Below are 14794 nucleotides of genomic sequence, written 5' to 3'. Positions count from 1 at the left end.
ACTATTCAAAGAAGTGTAGCATTTCATCATGACTGTTGACTTCTATATAGAATTTTAGAATTCACCTATGGGATGAGGTTTTTGCTATATTAATGTCCCATTTACACCATTTTGGCTTCATAAAAGGTACTTAAAATATACAAAAATTTGGTCTACAGAACATTTTGTGTTCTGAGAAGAATTCTTCATTACATTTTACAGGTCGCCGTAGTTTTCGGGTCCCTTCATGTAGAACTTAGAAGTTTTAGTAATTTTTGGTGTAAATATGGTAGGCACCTGTTGCTTTAATTTACAATGAAGCATTCAACACTTCCTGTTGCATAATTACACTTAAGTTTATGCTTAATTTATGCTTACATCAAGACTGTAAGATGCTGAATTATCCTGCAAACACTTGGCAGCATTCAAACTATATTAAAGCAAAATTCTGCTGGCCTGTCTGACAGTGGTGATTCTTCTGGCAAACTTCTTTTGGGTTGTAAATAGTTAACATGCAGTAAGATCACTGCCTGATTGATAATTGCACTTGAGAGGAAGGTATCTTAAAACACCAAGATGATGTTTTAAGCTGGCTTTTGTTTTCTCTCTCTCATTTGGTCTTCCCTCGATGTTTTCTAAATACTTGTACATAGCTACAAACAATAGGCTATGTTGCATGAAGTTTCCAATACCCTTACTTATTGAGAAATTATATTTTTCTAATAAGTGAAGACATCATTATATTATTTTTAAGATAGTAATATATTAACTACTGTGCCACAGTCTGCAGTGAACATCTGCAGATATTCATGTTCTGTGATCTGAAAAATATCTTTGTGGAGTTAATGAGGTTGTTTGGATTTTGAAAGCATGCAAGGTACTGCAAACTGAACCTGAATTGATCTAACACCTTTTAGTCAAGAGACACAACATAGTCACATGGAATAATCATGCTTTTCTGGTAATGATCAAGTGTACTATGGTGTCTCCTACAACAGTATTAAATACCTTATTATGATAAACAGTATTAAACAGTATTAAATACCTTATTATGATAAACAAAGATACAGGTTTGTTTTGTTGTAGAAACAGGACATGCCTTGATAACAAAAATGACTTCTCAAGTGTTGCAAGATTTGGTTTCCATTTATTAACCTAACAAAACTGAACAACTATTGCCTCTGAATACTGGTATTGCTTGTGTAAATGGTAAAAATGAAAATAAATTCTTGTTGCTTCTAACAGAATGATTGCCATAGGAAAGGTATAAAAATGTGTGAGGTTCTGTAAGCATAAGCGAGGTTATGCATATTCTGCTAACTTCTTCACGAGCTTGAAATCCTGTTTACATGCATTACTGTTCATTTTAAGCAGGGATTATTTAAGACAAGAGAGGGAAATATTTCACAGCCTAACAGGCAAGAAATAAAGTAAAAGATGATGAGGAGCCATAGGCTGGAGTAAAAATTGGAGAGATTGCCCACCCTGTGTCTCCCACAGCTCCTGCTCATTCATACACCTCTGTGCTTGTCATGTCACAACTGCTGCCAGAGCATTGCTTCTGTTTATCACTGTATCATCAGGTCTAACTGAATGTAAATAACTTTTGAACTATTATTCTTATTTATCATTATTGTTATTGTTACTGCATTTTCATCACAGAAGAGCAAGACATTGCTCAGAGGTGCTGGTGTTCCTCCTCTCCTCCCTCTCCTCCATGTCCCCACATTATTACATTGAGAAAACTTGTCTCTTCTGTCTACAGAGATAGCCTGTAGTTCAGGGTAAGGTTTACTTCATAGCCTAAAAATGGCTCTTACTCCTTGATCTGACTCACTGTGTTACAACAGTACAGTCACTTATAGATCACTTTATTTTTAGAATCTAAAAAAACAGATTCTATGGGAAGCCTTGTTTCTGATCAAGAGATGGCTCCAAACCAAAATGGAGGGAATATCCTTTCAACTTGACCCTTAATATAAGGACTCTCTGACAGTTGTTTCATCTCTTTTGAATGTCTCTTGCACCGTTCTGCAAACATTTTCTGATCAGCTTGAGGAAAAATGGGCAAATGTAGACACTCCCATGTCCTCTGAGGCATGTGAGCTTTTATTTACTGCTTTTCTTCCTAGATAAAAGGTATTTTCTTTGGGGGTGGAAGGTTTTGCTCCTATCTGCTCTCTGAATTCTCATTTTCTTAAAAGGGAGGTGGTGGGGGGGAAGAATTTGAATCAAACCCCACATTGTCAGAGCAGTTTTGAAGATGATTTTCTGTTTTTCCATTCAGAAGTGGAGGGATTGGAGGGACTCACTCAGTCCTGCCTGACAGAAAGGGTTAATTAATGCTTCTTTGTACATTTCAAAAGACAGTAAATACTGCAAAGAGTTTGTACTGATGTATCGTCATTACTGCCTGGCATATTCCCCATATTTTTTTCTCTTTTTTTGCTTTAATTTTTATCCTTTGCATTTTTAAAGAAGTGATTGAGATGTTAGCAATCATAGTAAAGTAACAGTTTTATGTGCTTACTGTCAAAAAGGAGGGATCTACCTACTGCAAACCTCTGACATTCAGCCAAGCCCTGTCCAGATGCTGACAGGTGACTGGATGTTTCTGTCTGCTGGATCACATACAGACAATTAAACTATCATGCTGTGCAGAATATCCACTGGGGAGAAAAAACATATGCATATCTAATAAAAAACCCCTAACCCAGAGTACAGCCCTGTGATGCTCACTCCATTTCAGCTGCGGGTGTTGTGCTGTTGAAGGGTGTGAGAAATTCTGTTACAGTATTTGGTAGTACTGTTCTTCTGGAAGGGCACCTGCCTGCTGCAAAGTGAAGGAGTTCTCCTAAGCTGTATTACTTCCAATAAGAGTTACTACAAAAGCAGAACTAAAAGATAACTTCTTGTATCCTGTGGCATATCTAATTATTATTCTCATAAGTCAATGTCAGATGTAAAAGTTATTCTTGATATGCTAAGAGGATAATGGCAAGACAATCTAATTTTACCTCTTCTTGTGAAACCTGTTGCTTCAGCCTTGACCTGTGAACACTTTTTTTAATACTAGGGAGACACTGGAGGATCAACAGCCTGAGCTTGCTGTAAACAGATATGTATTTTTTATATAGATATTTCTATATAAACAGGTAAATATTTTTTAAAGGAACAAAACCAGTCGGCAACCTCTTTTTGTTTATTTTTTTAAGAAATAAATAGAAGGGGAAGGAAAAGAAGAAAACAAAACCAGCCACACCTTTTCCTCATGAACAGAAGTGCAGAGACATTTTTGTTTGATAAATATGACTTTAGAAAAGAAAGGCGACAAAATGCTTACAAAAAGTTTGCTTAAGGACTTTTTTTTTTAAGCACATGAGGGAGACCACATATGGATTTGCATTCTTGAATACTAGCCTTTAACATCCCTCTGGATCTCATAGAAACTATTTCCTTCTAGTTGTCCTGCTATTAGGCAACCAATGGTTTGGATTGAGAAGCAAGCTGAGGGCTGCCACACGCTGAGAAAGCGGGTCACTGAGGTTAGAATGAAGCACTTGAGCATCACGCAACACGTGCTTTGCAGATAACCCGGGAGGAATTTTGGATGAGTTAGGGTTGTCCTTAGGCTATCCCTATAGCTTACTCCCTATGCTCTTTTCAGCTAATTGTAAGAGATAATGCTCTCCGCAGGCTTTTAGTCTTTTTGTGTATCCCCACAAGAGAATCTAATTAATGCCTATTATAGCATTACCTCTGTGAGAAGTCATTTAAATGAGGCTATCAATCTGCTGTCCAGCTGTTACTGATCCAAGCTGAATTTGAATTGACAGCAGAGCCTGAGAGAAGCTGTTTATCTCTTTACCAGTTTCTGATTCTTCACTTTAAAAGTGTGTGTGGTGATACATAGGGTTCCCAAATGTATATTTGGGGGCTTCCAAAAGAGGTGAACAGCTGCAGCTTTCACTGAGTTATGCTGAGACTGCAGATGATGCCTCTGCAGATCAGGCTCACTGGAATTCCTGAAACAGGATTTCAGATGTACGCTCTCTGGGCAGCTACATCTAGGGATCCTTGTTGATCATCATTGCCTCTCACACACATTAGCAGGCCTACCACAGCCACCTCCATCCCTCCACACAATTAAAAATGGGAACTGATATTTCTCAGCAAGAAATATAGCTTACTTTTCAGATGACTAAAGCTTCCTTGCTGCAATGGTTGTCACTCAGAGAGTAGTATGACCACCGTCCTTTCTGTCCACACTTTATTAAGACCTACTGCTATGCTACATTAATTTTTGAGTTAGAAGGAAAATCACAGAGGTTTAAGAAGGTCAGGGCTATAAGACGGTAACTGTCATAAATTTAACCCTAAACACAGGCAATGAAAGGAGATCCACTAGGATGTGAGAAATGACTGAGCAAGGGAAACCCCTCTGAAACAGGTTAATGTATTTACAAAGTTGCCTGTATTTTAGGCTCTAGGCAGTGGTAGATGAAAATGGAGGACAGGAAAGGGTTGGAAACTCATGAATTCTTTAAAGATTTTATTCTTTCATATACTATGGTACTTTTTCAGTGGTCAAAATTCAGTTTGTGCTAATGCTTCAATCATATGGCATTTATCCTTGTCTTTATCCATCTGATATCCATCTGATATATTTGTGACCCTTTTCTGTATGTGACATACTCTTGGAGTGTCTCTAATAAGCTTTGGGACTAGCTTAGGAAAAAAATCCTTCAAACTATGGACAGCTTTTGAGGAGGTGGTGGTGGTGGTTGAGTCTTGTTACTCTGGCTGTGATCTAAAGCCAGTTGAAGTGAATGAGAGTATTCCCACTTACTTCAATGGGCTTTAGATCTGTATCCCTCTCTGTAAGTGGAGCTACATCTAAAACATTGAGTATTTGGAAGAAAAGAGCAACACAGCTTACATTTCCTGGCTCTGGAGTTTCCTTTATATTGTCCTCAGGTCAAAACTTGTCTTAAAATTCTGTCTCTGCAACATTTACTCCTGCGAAAGGAGATAAAGGTCTTTGTTCCTCTAGAAGTCCCTAGATGACTAGATTGAACAAATACAGTGGTAAATGTCTTACTGTTTTCCATCACCTACTAAAGTGCAGAACCTTCTCCCTCCCCCAGCGTTTCCATTTCCTTTACTTCCTGTTCTTTGCAGATTGGGTAACAAATGCCGAATATTTCCTGAAGTTGACTAATGACAGGACATTGATGTCTGCAGCTGAGCAGTCTGGATATTGCTGGTTGAATTCTTGACTGAAAGGAGGTGCTACAGCTGTGTTTATGGAGGCCCTCCCCACCAGCAGGCTTCTGTCTTTTTAATATCTTTAGGGTATTCTATCAGCCTAGTATAAGCACTCTGCAGCAAGCATACTTCAAATAACTTTTAGTTTGTTGCAGTATTATTATTGCCTTAAGAAAAAGATTATTATTATAGGCCAAACTGAGATACAGTACTGAGATTATACATCCTTTTTTCACACGTTCTGCTCAACAAAGAGTGTTAATGGTTGGAAAAATCCACTATTTGAAATGAAAAGCCATATTGGAGTTTCATGGCCAGGTTTTGGTAGCTGAGGGGCTACAGGGATGGCTTCTGTGAGAAGTTGCCAGAAGCTTCCTCTATGTCCAATAGAGGCAATGTCAGCCAGCTCCAAGATGGGCCTACTGATGGCCAAGGATGAGCCAGTCCGTGCTGGTGGTAGTGCCTCTGTGATAACATATTTAAGAAAGGGAAAAAAAATCAACCTGGGCAAGAGCAATTGCAGATGGATTAAGGAGTGAGTATTTGTGAGATCAATACCTCTGCAGACAGCAAGTTTTGTGAAGAAGGAGAGGGAGAAGATGCTTCAGGCCCAGAGCAGAGGTTCCCTGCAGCCCTAGGAGGACCCTATGCTGGAGCGGATGGATACTTGAAGGAGGTATGACACTGTAGGAAGCTTGCACTGTATCAGGCTCCTGACAGGACCTGTGAACCTATGGAAAGAGGAGCCCATGCTGGAGCAGGTTTGCTGTCAGGATTTGTGACCCTGTGGGGGACCCACGCTGGGGTAGTCTGCACCTGATGGTCTGCACCTCTTGGAAGAGGCTCACACTGGAGCAGTTTGTGAAGGACTGTAGCCCATGGAAAGGACTCATATTGGAGCAATTAGTGGAGGACTGTCTCCTATTCCCCACGCTGGAGCAGGGGAAGAGTGTGAGAAGTCCTCCAACTGACCACAACCCCCATTCCCCATCCCTCTGTGCCACTGGCAGGAAGGAGGTAGAGAAAATAGAGAGGGGAAATTGAAGGAAGAAAGGAGGGGTGGGGAGCAGGTGTTTTTAAGATTTGGATTTATTTCTCATTATCCTATTCTGATTTGATTGGTAATAAACTAATTTCCTGCAGTCTTTTTTTTTTGCCCATGATGGTAACTGAAAAAATTATTTCTCTTTGTCCTTATCTCAACCCACAAGCTTTTTGCTATATTTTCTCTCCCCTGTCCAGTTGAGGAAAGGGAGTGAAAGAGCAGCTTTTGGTGAGTACCTGGCATTCAGCCAGGGCCAACCCACCACAATAGCCTTTAAAATTAAGAGGCAAAGAGGATAAGATCTTTCACAGGTGGAAATTAGTTTGGGTTTAGTTTAGACAAAGTTAGGTTATGCACCCCTGAAATTAACAATGTTTAGAACTGGATTTCTCAGTTCTCCCAGCTATCTTTTATGCTGAGAGCATTACTGCCAAGAGAAAAAGGAATTTAATGAATTTTATTTTATAGCTTAGGCTTTTCCTCTGAAACGGCTAGACTGTCTCTTCTCTTGGCTGGGGGATTTATTTCTCATTATGTCATTAAAACTTCAATTGCTTCATTTCTTTTGTAATGACTGAGATGCATAAATCTATGTTTCTGTATGTATCAAGTTATAATGATGTTCTGTGACAAAAAAGTATCATATCCGTGTATCCCTTGGCCTGATTAGTAATGGTATTGATGTGAATCAGAGACAGGCCAGTAACAAAACAGACAGATTCTCTCCTTAGCTGACATGTGGTGGCCATTGATCCTAGTGTCCTAAAGTGCTACCACACATGCCTATTTTGGAGCTAGAATCCCCTCTTCAAAGTTGGACAAAGATCAGCAACAAAGAGCGGGCAACAGGAAAATTTGAGCTTTTAAACAAGGAAGGTAGAAAGATGGCATAGAAATGAGTTGTGTAGCCATATGATGGTTAAGAGGAATAAGGAATCGGTCCTGTGTGGCAACAATACTCATGGATCTTCAACCTCTAATCAGGTTGTTCCTTTGTGTATGAGTCTAATGGATACATAAATACCTCCTGGGAAATATACCTGTAAAAAAGCCTCTTAAAAATAATGGGCTCAGCTTGTGGCATACTACAAAAATCTGTTTCTTTAAGACATACTTTGACAGCATTGGCTTATTTTTTCTTAAATAAGTGTTTAACTTTGTAAATGAAAGTAGAAGATATGTTTGGAATTTTACATGAATAGTGAAAGATTAAAATCCTCTAAATTCGGGATACACATAGAACCCTTATGACTACTTCTAGGGCATGTTTTTACTTGCTATACTCACCTGTCCTTTTTCAAAATGAATTATATTTGCTTTTATTTTTTTTATGTTGAATATTGCAAAACTAGGAAAATTAAGCAATTCAATAAAAAACCACACACCATAAAATCCACAGTAATTTTCTTCCTTTACTCCATCTTCTCCATTACTGTTTCTATTTTGTTTCCTTCACTGTGTTCTGATTCTCCAGTGTGGAGACTTTCAGATGAAAGTTAACAGATGCTATTCCACACAATCTGACTGCTCCTGAGGGGGGCTTGTTCCCACCAGACATTTTACAACATCTGTTTGAAGCTGACTTCGTGCTCCTTCTGTTCCATCTCAAATTGGAAGCCCCAATGAGAAGAGATGAGAAGGTGCACGTACCGAGGCAGGGCTTTGATCCACAATGCCACACACTGACTGACATTTCCACTTACACTGAAACATGTAGCTCTCAGATATAGGGTAATAAACAGAACTCTTCAGCTGGCTAACAGAGATGCTGTTGAGATTGCAGGAAAAAAAAAAATAATCTTTGTTAGTAGAAAAGTATTTTTAAAAGTCTAAACCAGAAATACATTACATTGTTTATGCATTCTGTTTATTCTTTTGTATTTTATTCACCTACAGCACAAAATTTTGTCTTTGATATGCTAGTAAGTCTTTTCCTGTTGGGCTTAATGGAATTCCTAGGCAGAGCTTCAGGACTTTTCCCTATACCCAATTTTAACACTTCAAATCCTTTCTGTTATAGTGTGCAGATATAATTATTTTCTTTGTTAGAACAATGCAAACTTTTCTGTTCATATTAAACTCTGTCACTTCAACAATTCTCTGTTCTTAATTAAAATCTCTTGCCTTTGAAATGATGCCATTCAATGCTATCTCTTGAAAAACAGGGAAACAAAGAAAGATACACATTTTTCAGAGAGTGAAGGATATTGTAAAATTGTTTTCACAATTGTTTAATACATCTAAAAATATAATACTGCAAAAACAAAGAAATTATTTCATTTCAGTGATGTAATGCTACCAGATCTGAAGTTAACTGACAACTTTATCTCCTGATAGCAATGAACAGGCTTCTCTAGAGCTCTCCTTCTTTCTCCTTTTTTACAGTATGTTAGATTTTGGATGTGGATCGTGGAGAATAAAGACATTTTATGCAGCATTTAAAGTGCTTTGATGAGATATAACGTTTTTTTAAAAAAACCAAACAACTATATGTTTTGTTATTTTAATCTATAGGATGTTTACCTAAAATTCTCCCTGCCTGGTAATGGTGTCATCTCTCATTCTGTTCTGGCTCGTCAAGGTTTTGTAATATGTTGAATTTCTAGTCCTTTGAGACAGGAATTTAGCAATAGATTGGAGCATCTTTCAAAGTAGTAGTGTTGACCAAGTAGTAATTTTTACAAGATTTCAGTGATTCTTCATGAGATTCTCTATATCTATACTGAGAATATGGCTCTCATTCAGATTTGGCTTGTAATGCTTGAGATAAGATGGCCATATTCTGTAGGACAAGGGAAAGTAGTCGGGTGGAGGGAAGAGCAAGACTGTTGTTTTGTCAGAGTGCAGGAACAACCTTCTGGAAGGTTCAATTAAATGTCATAACCAGCTCAAACTTTTTACCTGTTTAAAATGTTTCAGAAGGGAAACGGCCAGAGATGTTTCCTTCCATGCTGAACTTGAAGTATCTCCTTGGGTGTAATTTGGAGTTTTCAGTAAACATAAAGAAAATATTCAGGTACTACTATGATCTATTCTGATCCTTCTTCTTTTGTAAAATAGTAATCTTTCTGACTTCTTATTTACTTCATTATGTTGTGTTAGTGGCTGCTGGAAACAAGACTCAGTCAATGAAATAGCAACACAGTCATACCTACAAGAGTCCCAATACTTTCTAGGCTCAGTGTTTGAACTGCTTTTAGTTGGAATATCTCTTTTAAATTTTTTCCCAAAAGGTCTGGACACATCCTCAAGGCTTCCCAGTTGCTTATGTACTATATTGCATGCATCGTGTAACAGTGATGGACTGAGTACCTACTTAAAGAGTACCTACTTGGTCTGACCATGATGGACAGAGGAGCATGTGAAAGCCAGTGAATTCCCTTACTTTTTTTATCTACAAACTAAAAAGATTGGCACAAGATTAGTACTGACAAATCATGAACCAGGCAAAGGAGGCTTCTCCCTGACGTGAGAACCTGGTCCAAGAGTTTCTAATATTTTAGGCTATTTACATTTGCTTTCCATCTCTTGGGAAAGAGTCTGAAGCTGGGTTTTGAAAGCCCCAAGCACCTCAGTGGAAGTATGTGACAGCACAAGGCCCAAGTCAATTTTCCCATCTTCTTCTAAACTTTTTGTGAATCACTTTATCATGGAAGAAAGAAAGTAGGGTGTTATCTTCTCCTTGAGATTTAGCCTCCAAATACTGAGCTCCTTCTCTTACTAGCTGGTTAACTCCAAGAAAGATTGAAGGTTTAGACAAGTCTGATCACATCACTTAGATTCATGGCGGTAGGTCTAACATCAGTGACATGGATGAATAACTTCAATAAAGAAGTACAGTGGAATAGCATCTTCCACAAACCTATTTGTACCATATGTTATGCCCCAAAATGCTGCTTTAGTAGAATCTCCAAGCCTGGGGCCTTCTGTTTGTTATTAGTGGCATTTGCTTTCAGTTCCTCACCATTTTTTTGTGAGGGTGGGGGGAGAACATGGAATATCTGAAAACAATAACTCTTGTTCATTGACACAAACCGGCTGTCAGTTCCTTGTGGGACCCAGGATGATAAAAAACAGGGGAAAACTATTTTATTTGCAACGTAAGGAATTTTAGCCTGTGGAGATTTTTAGTTCAACAGCAGTAAAGGTAGGGACAGCAACCAGTGAGGCTGTTAAAGGTTGCATTTTCTCCTGCCCTCTCTTTTTCCCAGTCCCTAGAGTCATAATTAAAACCCCAGAAAGTGAGAAGCTGTTTCTAATGCTAACATACAGTTTGGCACAACAAAATCAAGCATTTACTGACTTGTGGTTTTTTATTTAATTTCATTTTTTATAGGTCAAGCTGAAATTTTACTTTATTATTTGGTTTACAAAAGGCTGTTTCTGAATCTGAAACTTTTAAATTGAATTGAGAGTTTCCCAGATATAACAACTATGGAAACAAATACCTTGTACAGCAGCCTGACAATAATTATCTCCTAGTGGAAAAATGAGACACTTTAATCAGATGTGACTGTAGTGCTCTCAAACTGAAAATGCTAGAGATAGTCTCCAGTGCTTTATGCTGCCTAGGACTCCTCCCAAGAGACTAGATGGACACCAAGATGAGCTAATTATCCTTCATATCTTTTTGAGAGCTGTCTAGATTTGAAGGAGCAGTTACATAATAATTATATTTATATACTGTCTTTCCTAGGACTGAAGCATAGGTTAATTACAAGACCCCAGAAGACTTAGTGAATTTGGTGGGTAAAGTGAGAAATAGTTCTGTAATGCTATTCGGTAATACTATTTTCAGACTTCTCCTTAATGCTCAGAAATGCTTTGTGATTCATTTGTAAGAAAGACTGTCAACATAGGATTTCTTTCAGCAACTATTGGAGACATTTATTTACAGTCATAACATATTTACATTTATATTCAGTCATAACTACTCACAGGTCTTAGAAAGCCATCCTCAGCAGAAGGTGATAATTTTTCTGAAGTGGAAAGGTGTTGCTCAGCCCTGTATATGCACTTATACTTCCCATGTGCAAATACCAGTGAGGCAACTGAAACTGGTCAGTGAGATCTGTGGAAAATCTCTCATTGAGGGATAAAGAATTATTGGCACCTGTTGGATAGCCATTGACATTTCTTAAAATACACAGCCCCCTTTAAGGTCATCTGTTAAACTACTGACCACTTGTGACCTTTCAGTCTAGTGTGATTTCAGCCCAAGGTAATATGAACTGATATGCACTGAACTGGTGCATAGTGTGTAATAGTCATTTGTGTTATCTCTTTTTTTCCCCTCTTCCTTGTATATGGGGTAAGGTGGATTCAGAAAGCCTGGGAAGCCTTGGACTTCACCTAAGGGCATACTGTTCCCATTTTTTTATGCATACTGAGACCACAAGTTTTGTTCAGCCATTCCCTGTTTCCTGGTTTGGTGTTACTGTGCAAGACATGGCTTACTGCAAGGCAAGAATTTTCTTGGACTTACTGCAAGACCCCTTCGCTTGTGCAAGAACAGTATCTCTTGAAATGCAGCTATAATCCTTGGACAGTACTTCTTCAGCTGGCACCCTCACAGTATAATTTGATGGTGCTGTCTCTCTAGTACAACACCAGAAATGTAAATTGTGGAGAAAGCTTGCCTTGTTTTCATTCTAAGAGTAGCACAGGCTTCTCCATAAAGAGCAAGAAACCAAGGACTATCCGATCCAACTGCTTGCAGAGAACAAGATGGTGCAAATTGTGAAATCAAAGAGTACTTCCCCTTTAGTTGTCCAGATAATATACCAAAGTGTATCTGTTGCCATATTTAATAAGGTACAACTGAAATTTTGCATTCAATTATAAGATAGAAGCCTAAATATAAGTGCTTTTTATTAACTTACCTACTCAGATTGGAAAAGAAAATATAATTATTTGGGAAATTTATCTATGCCGTTGCTTCTTTGAGTATTATTTTCTTATGCTCATTTACTACAAATATCCATTCATCCATTTTTAATAAGTGCAAAACTAAGACCAGGATACCAACTTCCAGATGCATTTCTGTTTTCCTGGGGAATGTTTATTTTCACTTTGAAACAAAGTGAACTTTACTGTCACAGAATATTCCAAATTCAAACAAAAAACCCCTGAAACGGTGTATTAACACAGTGCACTTGTTTCCAAAACCTCAGAAGAAATCAAATAAGTATCCATACTGAATAAACAGATTATTTACTTTTAAAGTATTTTTAGCTTCTGGTACTGCTCCCAGTTTGATCTCTGGCTTCTTGATTATTGAATCCTGAGGACAGGGTGAGAGAACAAGATGTTCTCTCTCTTGCTTTAGGTCAGGAGTTGGGAACACTTCTTTCATGTCTTCATGGTTTGTCTCCTGTAGACACCAATATAATATAAGTAATAATAAACACACTGATATGTGCCTGGTGGAACTGCTCTGAAGCCAGTCTTATGTTAGTATAAGGTAAAAATTAGGCCAATTATTTTTCTTGGAGGCATCCTACACTTTTTACATATCTGTAAAACTATTAACAGTTACTGTCTGGGTAGTAGTCATAGCTACGGTCATATGGTGTGGCTGCATGAACTTTTTCTGATGGTTTTCATCTTTGTCTGTGTCAAAATGATATTTAAATGTGTGCCATCATGGCAGATTATTAGTGCATACCTAATATTGCTCAGTGCTCTTTTATTCCATAATGCAGCAGCATTATACATGCCAGTCTCTAGTGCCATTTACAGTAGTACATCACCAGCTCCCAGGACTGTTCATCTACATGCCATGACAGCAGTTGGCACTTGGATTGACATTCCAGCACCTTTCATGCCCATACAGTGAAGCTCCAGCATTGCCGGCTGAACCTTTTCACACTGGAATTTAGTAGTTATAACTCAGTCTGTTTGCATGTCTCCATTTCTATTTTTAAGCCCCGCTAATCCTTAGCTAAGGGCCAACCTCCATCTGGCCTTACAAGGGTGCATGGTTGCGAGGGAGTTGTAAGGAGCCTTCCCAGACCTTGTGTGGTCCTCCTGAGAGCCAAGCACAATTGCTACCATAAAAGTGGGGAGGGGCAAGGTGCTCTCGCCTTATATCCCCGTTGAACACAGAGGCAGCAGTGGCTGGAGGAGCTCTGCCCCACCATATCGTGTGTGTACAAGAAATAGAATGTTCCCTCTCTGAAGGATGCTTCTCAAATGGCAGTGTGAACCTAGTGCTCTCTTGTACCACAAGCATTCTCTGAAGAGTGCAGCTGGACTTTGAGATGGTCAGATGCATTTTTTAAAAGCTGTGAAGGTCCTCACTTTGTGTGCTTTCACTCAGGTTAGCCGTTGCAAGTTCACTCAAGGAAATTAGGTATGCAGTCATTGCAGATCTAGCTTTGCATTTGTTGCATGTTTCCCTAAACATTAGGAAAGTAGAGATAATAGAGTGGAAGTCATGGTGCAAGCTGAGCAAGCAGCCTGTGTGCTGCTGAAATGGGTAAGGAAACAGTCTCCTGCCAGTCAGAGGGATATTTTCTCTGGTGGAATATTCTGTCAGGAAGGAGTCAGGGCACCAAGATGGGGGCAGTTAAACAAACAAAGAATTGTTTGTTTAAAAGAAACCTACACTTGTTTTTTCTTCTGTGTGGTTTTGCAGTCTATGGGATTCTGTGATTCTCCACTGTCTCAGTGAGAACACGGAAAGAGACTTTCCTGCTGCAGACTTCTCTGTCTGCCTAGCTGCTGTTGCATACAAATAGACTGGAGGGCTAGTTTTATAGTCTTTTGAAATAACTGTCTTATTGAAGCAAGGCAGGATTGAACCTACTCTCTTGTTGCTTCTGGGAATGTAGACGACCCTACAGATAGCGAATTACATTATGCTTTCCAAGGAAAAGAGAGTTAGTACATGCTATCGCTTCCTGGTGAAGGCTCTTATTTGTTAAGAAAGAACTGCTAAAGCTTGAAGAAGACATGGTTTCAGTGTGCTTTTACAATCGAAGTAGCTGACAATGATGTGGTCTTTTGGAGTTTTTATTCATCTTCCAGTTACTTGATATCCTTTAGTTAGATGTTGAATCTGTGTCTTGTTATGTTGTAAGCAATCCATCTAGTTTTGGAGCACTGTTATTTAAAGCTTTTGGCTAATAGCAATTGGAAGAAGGATGGTGGTTTAGAGGACATGTATAAAGAAGACTGAATCAGTAGTGAAATCAAAGGATGCCAGTCAAACCAGTCTTGTAGGAGGTATAGTGGCTACAAGACATCAGGCTTTGTATGCTGAAGAAGCCCAGACAGTTGCCTTGCCTCCAGGTTGAAAAGCATCTATCCATTAACATTAACCATTTGTGACACACTAAATCACATGCAGTTAACTTTTTCTTTCATGTTAGGATTTACAATTAAATGTTTTTTCACCTCTCTATTTGCACATGTTAGGGCCCACTTTCCTTTTTTTTGCCTGGATCCTGGATGTCTTCTAAGGCCAGCTGAGGAAGTCTGCCACGATGCAAACTCATC

At 38.7% G+C, this 14794-nt stretch overlaps 1 protein-coding gene across 1 annotated transcript in view; it reads left to right on the top strand.

Moving 5' to 3' along the window:
- CREB5 (cAMP responsive element binding protein 5) overlaps positions 1-14794 on the top strand; it is a 261919-nt gene that overhangs the window by 117031 nt on the left and 130094 nt on the right. The window lies entirely within an intron of this gene.

This window comes from Colius striatus, chromosome 5 (assembly GCF_028858725.1).
Source record: "Colius striatus isolate bColStr4 chromosome 5, bColStr4.1.hap1, whole genome shotgun sequence".
Taxonomy (NCBI): Eukaryota; Metazoa; Chordata; class Aves; order Coliiformes; family Coliidae; genus Colius; species Colius striatus.
Note: the sequence above shows the minus strand (reverse complement) of the source record. Positions and strands in the feature narration are given on the sequence as shown.